The sequence below is a fragment of the Phacochoerus africanus genome, chromosome 1 (genome assembly GCF_016906955.1).
Source record: "Phacochoerus africanus isolate WHEZ1 chromosome 1, ROS_Pafr_v1, whole genome shotgun sequence".
NCBI lineage: Eukaryota > Metazoa > Chordata > Mammalia > Artiodactyla > Suidae > Phacochoerus > Phacochoerus africanus.
Window position 1 is genome coordinate 281260194 of NC_062544.1, and position 14477 is coordinate 281274670.

General features: G+C 47.5%; 1 protein-coding gene across 1 annotated transcript in view; it reads right to left on the reverse strand.

Annotated features, from left to right (window-relative positions):
• KCNJ6 (potassium inwardly rectifying channel subfamily J member 6) overlaps positions 1 to 14477 on the reverse strand; it is a 276664-nt gene that overhangs the window by 29341 nt on the left and 232846 nt on the right. The gene's annotated exons all lie outside the window — the stretch shown is intronic.

Genomic DNA, 14477 nt, shown 5'->3' on the forward strand with positions numbered 1-14477 from the left:
GATCCTCTGCTGTGGCAGGAAGCGAATACATCTGGGATTTGGGACTTCCTCTCTCATCTTCCACAGTTTCTCCCCTATTCTATCTCTAGTTCTGGTGTAGTTCTAATATGGTATTCTGAGCAAAACTATTCCTCTCATTTTCTTACCTTTCTTATGTAACAGTTTTCATTTTTTTTTTCTCTTTTTAGGGCCGCACCTGCAGCATATGGAAGTTCCCAGGCTAGGGGTCAAATCATGCCCCAGCCTATGAATCTCACCCCTGGCATACGCCTTGGCTATAGCAACACTGGATCCCAGCTGCATTGAGACCTATTCTGCAGCTCATGGCAACACGGGATCCTTAACCCACTGATCTAGACCAGGGATCAAATCCGCATCCTCATGAACACTAGTTGGGTTCTTCACATTCTGAACACAACAGGAACTCCTATAGTTTTCATTTGTAACAGGCTACCCAAGGTAAAAATATATGACCTGTTTTAGAGACTGAAATATTTCCCACAGAAAGTTAGGGACAGAAAGTCTTGGCTTTAGCAATTTCTAGAAAAACCAGGGGAAGTGATTCCATACTACAAAGGCAAGTCCTCAAAGTGTGAAGTCACCCCATTTCATCACAGAGCATGTGACGACAAAATAGCTCAGACATGGGGACCCCAAAAGGGTCTGGATCCAGGTGCAAGAGATGCCCAGGTAGGAAGGCTGGTTGTCTTTGGGCAACTTTCGCCACCATTCAGAACCTGATGTTTTGCCTTGTGGGATTTTTATGAGCCCCGGGGATCATGGATGTAAAAGCGTCCAGCACAGCGCCTGGTTTCCCAGTTGGCTGACTATCTCTTCAATTTTTTCATTCATCCATCCATTCCTGGGGTCACAGCGGACATCCCTCAGTGCTGCTGGGTCCATAGGCCTGGGGGTGTGGAGTGTGAGCCTGTGCAGCACTGCTCTCAGCACTGGGCAGACGGAAGCCGCTGTCAGCTCAAGCTGGGCTCCCCGCCTTTCCTAATAACTTCTCCCAGCTTGCTTTCCCTTGGTGACAATCCCAGATACCTATTGCGCCTCCCTGAAGGCAGCAGGTGCAGGAGAAAGGGCACGGTCGGCAGGTGTCAAAGCTCTGCCTGTGTCCTGGGCAGGTCACGTGGCCTCTCTGGCTCCCGGTCAGGGTCTGTCTGCACCCACCCACCTCATTTGCCTCCTTGGATCTTCTCCAGCATCCTGAGTGGCAGGGGGGTAGCCATCGCCACTCCTGTTCTACTGATAAGCAAATGCATAAGGTTGAATGACATGCCCGGAGCACAGGGTGCATCCCTGGAGGAGCCTAGGTGTCTTGGGCATTTATGGTTTGCCCCCTGGCATCACCTCCTGACCCTCTCCATGTGGTGCCTGGCTGTGTTTGGGGATCCAGCTCTCTCCCTGGGGCTCCAGGCAGGACTCCGTGTCCAGGCTGATGCCAGCCTGCGTGGTTGTCCCCAAGGCCACATGGGACCCAAGTCAATCACAGTGATTCTCAGAACTTACAGGAGCCACAAGAAAGGAACTTAGTGCTTTCCCACTGAACTTGAACCTGAAAGGTGGGAGAGGCTGGCCGAGCAGAGGCAACACGGAGGAAGCAGAGCCAAAAGGTGGGGAGAATTGAAGGTCCTGTGACATTGTTGGAGCTTGTGGGTCAGAGTGTATCTTAGCTGGTCCTGCTTGTACTCCAGCTCGTGTGTGTCTGTGTCTGAGACTATGTCTGAGAGTGTGTGTGTGTGTGTGTGTGTGACTTAGTGTGTGTATGCGAGGGGGACTTCTTTTGTAGACGAGGGTGTGTGTGTGTGTTTGTGTGTCACTGGCAATAAAGAGGCCCCCCACCCACTGGAGTTCCCATCGTGGCTCAGTAGTTAATGAACCCAACCAGTATCCATGAGGATGTGGGTTTGATCCCTGGCCTTGCTCAGTGGGTTAAAGATCCAGCGTTGCCGTGAGCGGTGTTGTGGTCGCAGACATGGCTCTGATCCCGAGTTGCTGTGGCTTTGGCTGTGGCGTAGGCCGGCAGCCACAGCTCCGATTTGACCGCTAGCCTGGGAACCTCCACATGCCACAGGTGCGGCCCTAAAAAGACAAAAGAAGCAGTTCCCATTGTGGCTCAGTGGTTAACGAATCCGATTATGAACCATGAGGCTGCAGGTTCAATCCCTGGCCTTGCTCAGTGGGTTAAGGATCCGGTGTTGCCATGAGCTGTGGTGTAGGCTGCAAACATGGCTTGGATCCCGTGTTGCTGTGGCTCTGGTGTAGGCCGGCGGCTAACAGCTCCAATTAGACCCCTAGCCTTGGAGCCTCCACATGCTGAGGGAGCAGCCCTAAAAATGGCAAAAAGACAAAAGATAAAAATAAATAAATAAATAAATAAATAAATAAATAAATAAATAAATAGGGAGAGTCCCTGATCCCCCGAACTAGGATGTCACCCTCTGGGCTCCCAGACCAACACCCTCCTTGGTGGTAGCCAGATTACTTTCTGAAGTAATTACGCTTTCAAAGACAACATCTCCGAACATGACACGCAGGTCAAATCTGCTATATTTATAAAGAAGCCGAATGAACTCACTGGCTGTTCTTTACAAGAATTTCCACAGACTCTTTTTTCCAAGGAAGACGTTGTTCTGGATTTTATGTGGCTCCCTATGGAGACGGTGTGAGTGTGTGTGTGTATGTGTGTGTGTGTGTGTGGGTGGGTGGGTGATAGTGTGTGTGTGTGGGGGGGGAGAGAAGGTGGGATGTGGGGAGGATGGGCAAGAGGAAGACAGGAAAAATCTTTGCAGTTAAAAGTCTTGTTCAAGGAGTTCCCATCATGGTGCAGCGGACACAAATCCGACTAGTAACCATGAGGTTTCGGGTTCGACCCTTGGCCTTGGTCGGTGGGTTAAGGATCCGGCGTTGCCCTGAGCTGTGGTCTAGGTTGCAGACTTGGCTTGGATCTGGCGTTGCTGTGGCTCTGGCGGAGGCCAGCAGCAACAGCTCTAATTCGACCCTTAGCCTGGGAACCTCCATGTGCTGCGAGTGCGGCTCTTAAAAAAAAAAGTCTTTTTCAAATAGGAAGTGCTCTTTCCTTATTGTTCCGTTGATTCTTGGCCTCTGAATGCTCTGTGCTTAGAGTAGGGCCTTCCCTTGTTCTTCCCCGATGACCCGGAGCTCCTGACGGCAATGACCTGGGCAGCACTTTTCCCTCAGGGACCACGACCTAGAGCCCTGGGGGTCCCGCCTCTGGCATGGGTGGTGCAGCGCATCCCCCACCTGGGCCCCCAGGCTGCGCAGGGAGTGAGGCAGGAGGAGCCCCGGGAGCTGGGAGCTGGGAGCTGCTCCAAGGGCCGTTTCACCTCTGTTCTTGGCCGGCCCGCCTGCATGGATGGTGCCATGCAGAACAGACCTTTGGCCTGGCTGCTGGCTGGGGTGCTCTCCTGGCAGCGTGTGGGATGAGGACAGAGGAGATGGTCGTGCAGCACTTGGTCCCTGGGCCTCTCCCCTCTGGAAGGCGCTGCAGGACACTGGAAAGAGTGGGAGGAGTTTGCTCCTCCATCAGCCCTGGAGGTTGTCTTGGTGCTTCCTTCTGGCCCTGGGATGCGACTCTGTTCTCTCCTGGAAGGTCTGGGGTGGGGTGGAGGAGATGGGTGGGGTGCTCCTGCCTTGGTGCCTCCCCAGGGGCTTCCCTGCCTAGGATGAGGAGTCACAGGCTCCACCCACCTCCATCCCCTGGTATCGGGGACCTGGGAATTCCCTCCCCCATGTGCCCCTTATCTGCTTCCAAGTGTGGGCTACAGTCACAGAGTTGGCTGTGTGGGCATCCCTGGGCCTGAGGGTGTGTGGACAGACTTGGAAATACCTGCCAGGGTGAAAACACACAGGCCCCCAAGGACCCCCCCACTGGGTGAGCTGGGAGATGGAGACAGGAGAGGCATGTATCCTGGGGGCCTCACTTGTGCTCCTGCTCTGGTCCATGAACTTCAGAGGTGGCCTGGCATGAGGCACAGCCAGTGGGGGCCCTGGGTGGCATTTCCGACATGGTGGTAAGTAGTTCTGAGGTCCTGCCCCACCATCCGCAGGAAGAGCCTCTCTTCTCCATCAGCAGCAGGAGAGCCTGCCCGAGCTCCATGGGGAGCCTAAGGCCCCCTTCTCCTCTTCCTCCTCTTCTTCCTTTAAAGGGACTCTGACCACCAGGCAAGGGTGATAATGAACCAGGATCATAATGAACCAGAGGGGCTCCCCTAACTTTCTGGACCTGGGAAAAATCATGCTCCTCTAGATTTGTTGTCTCATTCCTGGTGGAAAGATCATTAAATAAAGGGGTGATTTCTCAAAACCAACCCATCTGGGCTACCACCTAGCTTGGAAAAGTCCCTTCAACATAAAGTGCCCTTTTGGGGCGGGGGGCGGGGGCGGGCAGAATGGCATGTTTTCGGCCTGTTTCTACAGCAGTGTCTTCCCACGGTCATCTTGTAAGCTGGTGAAGTCCGAGTGGGAGTTTGACCTCAGACCTGCTGGCCATCCAAGTTCATCACACCGTGCTAGGCTGGACTCATGCTTTGAGACTCAATTTTGTAACTTGGGTGTTTTCTCCGAAAACAAGGCTCCTGTCTCCACAAATTTTTGTAGATTACTTTAATACACATGGGACAGAATTGATTTTTTTGTTTTGGTCTTTTTAGGGCTGCACATGGTGTACAGAAGTTCCCAGGCGAGGGGGTCGAATTGGAGCTAAAGCTGCTGACTACACCACAGTCACAGCAACCCAGGATCCGAGCCGCATCTGTGATCTACACCACAGGTCATAGCAACACCGGATCCTTAACCCACTGATTGAGGCTGGGGATCAAACCCATGTCCTCATGGATACTAGCTGGGTTCATTACCACTGAGCCATGACAGGAATTCCCGGTGCAGAATCGCCTTGAATGTGGTGGGGGCAGGGGACAAGGCCATCTGTAGTAAGGGGCCCATTAACTGATTTCATACCAGCCATGGCATGACCGAGACATTCATTTTTTGAGATTAAATGGAAATGAAATGTGAGATCAGTGCATTGCAAGCATATGGCAGGAATGCGCCATGAATTAAAGGGAGAGACGGAAGATTTGGGACCCTGAGGACAAGCGTGACATTGCAGTTTAGTTTGGATGAGAAAACCATATCTCTTGGAAATGCCTCCACACATGCGCAAGTGTCTCTATCAAGTTTCTGCTGCTGTGCAGCCACTTAAAATCACTCTGAAAATATCTGCAGTGCAGAATATTTGAAAAGAGCTTTTCATTTGCCAAAAATGTTGCAGCAAGCAGGCAGAAGTGATGCTCGTGTGCAACTTTCTGATGGCTTAAAAAGCCCTGCAGAAATGCGAGGTGGTGATATATATATATATATATATATTTTTTTTTTTTGGCTTGTCTATAGAATGAGTGGAAAGAGACTATGTACCCAAATATTATGCTCATTCCCAAGGGCGCAGCAGGCAATGCAAACATCAGAAGCATTGATGGGAGGGGAAGAGATGCTGAGACCAGAGGAATTCTCTGTGACACAGAATCCTGCCTTGACAGGGAGTGGAAGGGACCGTCCCCACTCCTGCGGCAGGTGGGGAAACAGAGGCAGCGATGGCTTCAACTAGGCTGTCCAGTCAGCTGGTAGCATAGCCTGGGGCTCATCTAGACCTTCTGATTCCCAGACTAATTCTCTTTCCATCTCCCCCGCCCCCCACAACATTAAGTATCCATCTAGAAATGTTGGCTCCCACACTTCATAACATAAAAATCCCTGTTCTTGTTCCCCCAGTGAGTAATTTGTTTTCAGTGTTTACATTAGCTGGAATCCTAGCTGTGAATACTCTAAACTCTTCCGTTTTTCAAACAAGATGTATTTTAATCATGTTTCCTGGCCTCAAATGCTTCTGTGCTTTGTCAGGGCTCATTGGTTGGAACTTAGTTCAGGGAGGTTCTCAGAGCCACACGTGGGTGGAGCTCCGAGGAGGCATTCCAGGCAGTCCCTGGGTTTTGTTTTTTTCCAGCCACTCCTGCAGCCTGGTCAGGTCACACAGTTCCACCAGAGACATGTGCTGTGACGTTGCATTCCTGACCGTGAGCTTGGCCCCAAATGAATTGTAGAGGGGAACCCCAAAGCTGTGACCAAGAATGGGTAGATAACCCTTGATGAGTGAGCCTCAGCTCCCAGGAACCCCCTCACTGGCAGCGAAGCCTGTATTCTAAATGGGGGTGGGGGACAGTGGCCTCTCTGTCACACATGGGGTGGATCTTTTGTGACCCCAACTGCTAGAGATGCTGTAAAGCATACAGGTAGGTCTGAGATGCAGGTGAGAAGATGAGAATGGAAAAAGGGAAGCATGAGAAAGAGAAAGAGGCGGGAATAAAAGAGAGAAAAGGCAGAGGCAGGATGGGGGATGCAGCCCACTGGGAGGGCAGAGAGCTGGGACCTCCCTGGGGGGTGGGCATGGGCTCCACCCTCAGCTTCCTCACTGTGGGGGTGGGGGGGGGAGGAGGGGACTCAAATGAGCCAGCGGGCTCCCGCCTCAACCCGGTGCCTGGTAAATGGCAGGGGCCTGTCGGGGATGGGGTGAGGCTTCCTCAGGTTTGTGACTTGAGGATTCGATCTGGCACATGCCTTGCCTCTTCCTGCCTTCCTTCCCAGGCAGGGATTCAAAATCTTTTGTAAAACTACCCAAGCACTTTTTATTTTTTTGTCTTTTTAGGGCCACACCTGCTGGCCTATACCAGAGCCACAGCAGCGCAGGATCTGAGCCATGTCTTCGACCTACACCACAGCTCACGGCAACGCCGGATCCTTAACCCTCTGACCAAGGCCAGGGTTCGAACCTGCAACTTCATGGTTCCCAGTTAGATTTGTTTCCACTGCGCCACTACGGAAACTCCCCCAAGCACTTTCGTTTCTGCTAGTTGGCTGTGTAGGCCACCAGGAAATTGTCCCCTTGCAAAATCCTTAAAACGTCAGATACACGATAAACATATAAGCACCTGGTCCAGAGAAATCTGGAAGGAAAACGGCCAGTGGACACGACAGTGAGGCTGCTCTGTGTCCACCTGGGCGGGGGCTCCACTGGGGGACAGGGGCCTCACTGCCCAGGTACCCTTTCCAGAACGCGTCCGAACGGCACACGCCCACATCTCTCTTCCCATTTCTTTGGTCCCCTTGCACTTGACCAAGAACGGGCGCATTTCACCAGCATCAAGGTGGCGGAGTGCAAGGACCTCCCAGGACCCCAGACAAGGGGTGATGAGAAATACCAGAGTGGTGGACACGCTTTTTATCAGGTGCGCTTGCTTCTCCCATGAGCGCCCTGGGTTGGAACGCCCCACACGGGTGTTCCGGCCCATGTGGGATGTTTTGAATCCAGGCGTGTTGCAGAGCGGGCTGGTGCTGGGGCACCAATCTTTCTTTAGCCGTCGGGTCCCTTTCATCTCCTGCTATGGTCAGGGCATGTCTTGTTCCCAGGACAAAACAAAGGCTCTTGGACGGTAATGTCTCACGTCACTCAAGTGGCAAACACACACACACACACACACACACACACACACACACACACACACACACGCCTCCACACCTCATCTGCTTCCCCGTGTTAGAGATACCTGGGCTTGGGAGGAAGTTGCTGCCTGCTGGGAGGCCTCCCATACCCTCTGGCAATGATCGCTACCCACCACCCTCCAGATAGAAAGAGCATCCTGCAGTAGGCCTGGCACCACTTTGCATTATTATTATTATTATTATTATTATTGTTATTATTTTTAGGGCTGCACCCACTGCATATTGGAGGTTCCCAGGCTAGGGGTCAAATCAGAGCTATAGCCACTGGCCTATGACACAGCCACAGCAATGCCAGATCTGAGCTGCGTCTGCACCATAGCTCAGGGCAACACTGGATCCTTAACCCACTGAGCAAGGGCAGGGATGCAACCTGCGTCCTCATGGATACTAGTCAGATGCATTTCCACCGAGCCACGATGGAACTCCACACTTTGCTTTATCAAGCCCATTGGTTTTAGGGAGTCCTGTCTTCTCTTGGTGTGTCTGTAAACCATTTGTATGATTTTAAGGTCAAGAAGGTGAGAATGCCCACTTCTAGCAGATCTCTGTGACGTCTTTGAGAGAAGGCAGCATAGAACGGAGCTAAGCTAGTGTTTCAGAGTTTCTTCGACATTGTTGGGACTTAGAGGGGAAACGTTTGGATTCCATTTTGCCAAAATTTAAATTACTGAGTACCCTATTCAACGTTTTCTTTGAAAAGGTCTATTGAAATGAATAATATTTCTATTTTTCTAAAGTTTTTGGAAAATGGTCTCGAATTACGAGAGTAACCGGTCTACTTTAATTATTATAGAATTAATTCAATGTTAGTTAATAGTATTAGATACTATTGGTAATTGTCTTGAGAAGGCCCCACCTCCCTAGCTTTTGTGGAATTCTTTGAAGCTGAAATGTGATCGACTATGATGGCTAGTCACAAATCCTTTTGTAAGTAGCTGGTTTCTAAGGATTTGCTTTCAGTGATACTGAAACAGGACCTAACGCATGTATCAGCTTGTAGATCATTTAAAATAATTTTTGATGATTGATCAGTATGTGATTTTTTAATCAAGTGACTCCAGAGACATTCAAAGAACTTAATGACATGCTGTACAGATACTCATTCTACTCTTATTTATGTATTTATGGGAATGATGCTTATCAGTACTCGTAGCTAAACTAATAATAAATTGGAATGGAAGCAACTTGTCAGACTACCCATAAGTAATAGTAAACTACAGCTACATGTAAAAAATAAAAACTCCACTCATGTTCTTAAGAGGTATATATCTAATAAAATTTTAGTGTTTTATACTTAATAATTATTATCACAAATTAACATATTTATCTTCTGATCATTTGTGTTTTCCTTATGTTGTAATGATATCTATCTAGAAGAAAACAATATAATCCTTGAAGTCTTTATTTTATTTTATTTTTTAAGGCCGCACCTGTGGCATATGGAAGTTCCCAGGCTAGGGGTCGAATAGGACCTGCAGCTGCCGGCCTGCACCACACCAGATCAGAGCCATGTCCATGACATACGTTGCAGCTCACAGCAGTGCCTGATCCTTAACCCACTGAGCGGGGCCACAGATGGAACCCATGTCCTCATGGAAACTAGTCAGGTTCATGACTGCTGAGTCACAATGGGAACTCCCTTCAGGTCTTTTTAAAATTTAAATGTATATACATACTTTTGTTGCAAAGAAGTCTGATACTGAGGTCAAAAGATTTTAAAGCACAGAGAATGTAATACACTAGGATAAAATTCTCTTGGGGAAGCGAAATGAAAATATAAATTCAGGGGACAAAACAGACACTGTAAAATTTCAGAAGTTTAAAGCAAATCTTGTTTTGTGTTTTTAAAATTGATGATAACTATTGAATTGCTATAGATTTATACTTCATAAAATATATATAAGTGGATTATGTAATCATTTTGCTGTTAATGTCAATATTTATAGTGTGCCCCCAAATCTTTTGCAATTACTTAAACTTATGATAAACATGTGGGAGATCTAATAGTTTGCACTGATTTTTTACAGAGTATGTGAACAGAAAAGTTGGGTGAACCCCCTTATATCACTGACCTAGAGCACTCAGCTATTCCCTAGTAAAAAGAAAAAGATGGTCCTGCTGAATTTTTAAAGAATCCAACTGCATCCTATTTATGTGAGGCATTCCTAGACAAGAAGAGCAAAAAAAGATAGAAGAAAAAGAATACTAAGAGGTATATCAGGCAAACAGTAACAACAGGTACACTGGCGTAGCTAAATAACTATGTGGCGAAATGGATTAAGTGCCAAAATAACTGCAAAGGGTGAAAGGATCATTTTCATAATGAAAATAGTTTCTACTCATTGGAAGATGTAGGCACGCTAAATTTGCATACATCAAATAATGTACTTCAAAATAGAACAAGAATAAATGGACACATTCACCAATGTTATGAAGGCTCTATCAGTAACAGATTAAACAGAACACATGTATATACACAAAAAACACAATTAACAAACTTAGTATCATGAATGTCCATCGAACACTGAATCTGACGAATGTGATGGGATCACATTCTTTTCAAGCACAACCAGAGCGTCCTTAAAATTGACCAAATCAACCAAGACTTACATTCCAGAGAAGCTATTATCCAGTTCACATTATCTAGCAATAATGAAATTAAATTAGAAGTCAATAACAAGGAAGACTAATAAGATGCCATGTTTTTAGAAATAAAGTCATTTCTAAATAATTGATTGGGTAATGATCTGAGATCATAGAAATTAGATAACTCTTGGAAGTGAAGCATAATTTTTTTTTTGGTCTTTTTCTAGGGCCGTGCCTGTGACATATGGAGGTTCCCAGGCTAGGGGTCTAATTGGAGCTGTAGCTGCCAGCCTATGCCAGGGCCACAGCAATGCGGGATCTGAGCCACATCTGCGACCTACACCACAGCTCATGGCAACGCCGGATCCTCAACCCACTGAGCGAGGCCAGGGATAGAACCTGGAACCTCATGGTTCCTGGTTGAGTTCATTAACCACTGCGCCATGACGGGAACTCCTGAAGCATAAATTTAAAAACTGCATATAAAAACTTGTGGGCTGAAACTAAAGGGACCCTTAGGAAAACAACCCTAAATTATATCGGAAAAGAAAAAGAATGGAGTTCCCATTGTGGTGCAGTGGAAACAAACCTGACTAGTATCCTTGAGGATGCAGGTTTGATCCCTGGCCTTGCTCAGTGGGTCTGGGATCCAGCATTGCCGTGAGCTGGGGTGAAGGTTGCAGATGAGGCTCAGATCCCATGTTGCTGTGGCTGTGGTGCAGACTGGCAGGTACAGCTCCAATTCGACCCCTAGCCTGGGAACTTCCATATGTTGTGGGTTCAGCCCTAAAAAACAAAACAAAACAACAATGACAACAACACCCTCCAAAAAAAGAAAAGACAGAAAAAGCAATGAGTGAAACAAACACTCTAAGGGGGAAAGGTAACAAAAATAATCCAAAGAAAAAGAGATAAAGAGATGACAAAGATGAGAGCAGAAAGGAATGAAAGAGAAAGCAATAATGTAATGAAAACTTTCAGTTTGATTCTTTGGAGGCTAATGAAATCGACCAATCGCTAATGAGATTAACACAGTCAGAAAAGAAAGATAATCTAAACAAAGAGTATTAGGAATTAAAAAGTATACATAACCAAATATAATTGAGATATAAAAATACGAGAATTATGAATTTATACCAGTGAGTTTGAATATTTAGGTGAAATAGAGAACTTGTAAAAAATATGTAACTTCCCAAAACTGACTCAACTAGAAATAGAAAAACCCGAGTAGTCCTGTACCTATGAAAGAAACTAAACTGGTAGTTAAAAGACGTTATAAGAAGGAAATGCTAGGTGGCAAACCATGGGCTGTTTTAAACATTTTAAGAGATAGATAAATCTGAGATTGGAAAAAGAGGAAATTCTCCTTGGTTTAGTCATCTGTCAATTGGATAACAATAGCGCAAATCTCATAGGATCCTTGTGAAGATTAGCAGAGATAATGAACAGAAGTCACCTGGAGGAATAAGCATTATATAACTGGTAATACTGTTATTATTACAGGTGTTAGTATGCGGAAATTGTTCCCGGAGAACCTGGCTCCAGAGGCAGACCATGATGGGGAAAGTGGTAATCATTGCAAGAGTCATTTCTGCAGGGAAGGGATAATCATTACTCATTGCGGTTTTACAATAAGCCTTTAGCAATTGGTGGGGTGTGGACAAACCTCATGGGAATCAGAAGCAGTTCTGAATTGTAAAGGGAAACAGCAAGATCAGGTGGGAAGGTAGTTTTTAATTATTTCGCCTAATTTCAAGGGAGGAGCTTGCCACCTTGGGACTGGCAAGAGTTAGAGCTGGGATTTATACAGCTCCGTCTAGGAGTGTGAGCCCCTCCTGCCTCTCTCAGTGATTCAAGGTGGAGGTACAGACCATAGTAGGGTTTAAGGTGAATCCAAGGGTCTGTTGGATGAAATCATTCATCCATCCAACAAGTATCACAGACAATTTTGTGCTTCCAAGTTTACTGCCTTCAGTGATATAAAATGTATCTAAGAAACAAAATATCCCCACAGAGTTGGACAGTAGTTGCAGTGATGTATGAATTTGTGTTAGGAGGTTTGGTAGTTTACTTCTTCGGAGAAGAAAGTGTCAGACATGGTTAGAGAAGGCTTCCTGGGGAACACAGGGGTGGAGTCCAGAAAATGGATTGGATGTGGGGAGAAGGAGACAGACATGTGCTACGATGCCCAGGGACTCTGCTAGTTGCTTTTCATGTGCAATCTTATTTTATACCTTACAGCCACCCAGAGAACCTAAGAGCAAGACACTCTGACTCCCCATTTCATAGGCAAGAGGGCTGTGGCGTGTGTAGGTTAAGTGATTTTCTGCAAACCACACAACCAGGAGTGGAGGGATTCTAACCAGGGTGGGGACACAGAAGAGAGGGAACAAGATGGAATACAAAGGGGGAGATTGGGGAGCGGGCAAGGCCAGCTTCTGTTGATCTAAGAGCCCTTGGTCCTGGCTCTCTTTTGAGCAATGTCAAATCCCCACCCTAGGTAATTTAGGCAACCCTACATTGAGCTGGACCCTCACCATCAGGGCAGGAGGCTGCTCTGTGATGAGGGGAGTGAGCAGTCAAGAAGGCTGCTGGTATAATAGGGAAGAACCTTGGAAATCTACTACAAGTCATTCACTTATGGGAAGTTGCCCGTAAGCTTAAATTGTACATAAGGGCCCATCTCTGGGAACCCTGCCTCCCAGGTAACGAACGTTACATTAAAATGTCTTTGTTTAGCTCATGGGAAACATCCTGGGACTGACTGCAGGAAGGAAGAAAGAAACACATCCCCTCTGGAGTCTGACCAGAACCAGGAAATGTTGGACTTTACTCTCTCCCCCTTTTTAGTATAAATGAAGCCTAAATTCTAACTCAAGCAAGATGGTTCTTTGGGACACTAGTCCACCATCTTCTCAGTGTGCTGGCTTTCTGAATAAAGTCAGTAGTTGAGTCATCCCAACAAATTGTCTCTCCATTTATTAGCCTATTGTGCAACGAGCGGCATGAGCTTGGACTCGGGACAAGCTGGGACATCCAGCTCCACCACCACCGCTGTGTCATCTCAGGCAGATCACCCTCCCTTTCTGCGATACACTTTCCTCATCTGTAAAATTGCATTGTGTAACGTAGCACCTCTTTCATTGTTTCCCCCTTGGAAATCAAATGAGACAACAGAGAAAAATCACCTAGACCAGAGATGGGTGTGTAAGGAGTGCCAATGAGTGCTAGTTTCTTCTGGGTCACTCTTTGTATCACCAGGTCAGTGTTTCTCAACAGCACACCATAGGCATTTTGGACTGGATAATTCTTGAGTATGGGGGAACCCTTGGCAGCTATTTCTTCTCAGCAATAGAGGCCCCAAGCTCCACCCATCCAGTCTGGACCAGGAGGTCCAGCTCAGTCTAGGTTTAGCCCACAAGACCCAGAGGGAGGATGGAGAGGACTTGGCAGAATTCAACAGGAAGAAGGAGTAGGGTTCTTGGATTAACACTTTCAGAATGTCAGGCAGCATCCCCGCTCTGTCCAGCAGCCATCATCCCTCACTGTGACAACTGAGATATCTCCAAACATTGCCAAGTGTCTCTTGGGGACAAACACACCCTTGACTGAGAAACTGTTCCATGTCCATCTTATGCAGTGGGGCCAGAGCCAAATGGGGCTTGGGCACAGAGAAAATAGTGTCCTTTCTAGGGCGGTGCTTCTTACCCATGGATGCCCATCAAAGTCCTGTGAGCTTCTCAAAAGAATTGGTGCCTGGGATCTACCCCAAGATTCTGGTGTCATTGCCTATGGATGGTAACTGCTTAAAGCTCACCAGGTGGTTCTGATGCAGTCATAACTGAGGACTGCCAGCGACAGGCTCCCAGTGGACTGGAGCCCACACTCCTGGTGGCCTGACCTTGGCTGCAGGAGTTCCGCACATGCTGAGGAGCGTGATGAGCACCTACTATTGTAAGATGCTCCTGAAGTCAGGAGGGGGTGTTGAGATGGCTGCTTCCTCCTCCTCTGACCCTGCTTCTCTCCTTTAGCTCCTCCAACCTCCTTCTGGAACCTTCATTTTCTCAGGCACAGGCTTCCTCTCCAAGCCTCAGCACATGAGGGTGTGTCTCAGAACAGGGCTTTTCCTGGCCCAGTGGCCAGGCTCCCTTGTTTCTGTGGTTAGATCTGACTTACCCATCACACACCTGTTATGGATGGGATGCTGGGCACTGAGAGGCAGGGATGGGTCAGACATGAGGATGCAGACTCTGATGTATGTGGTAAGCAGATGGGTGGGTGCATTTAATTTTAGAGATGTATACAGGGCT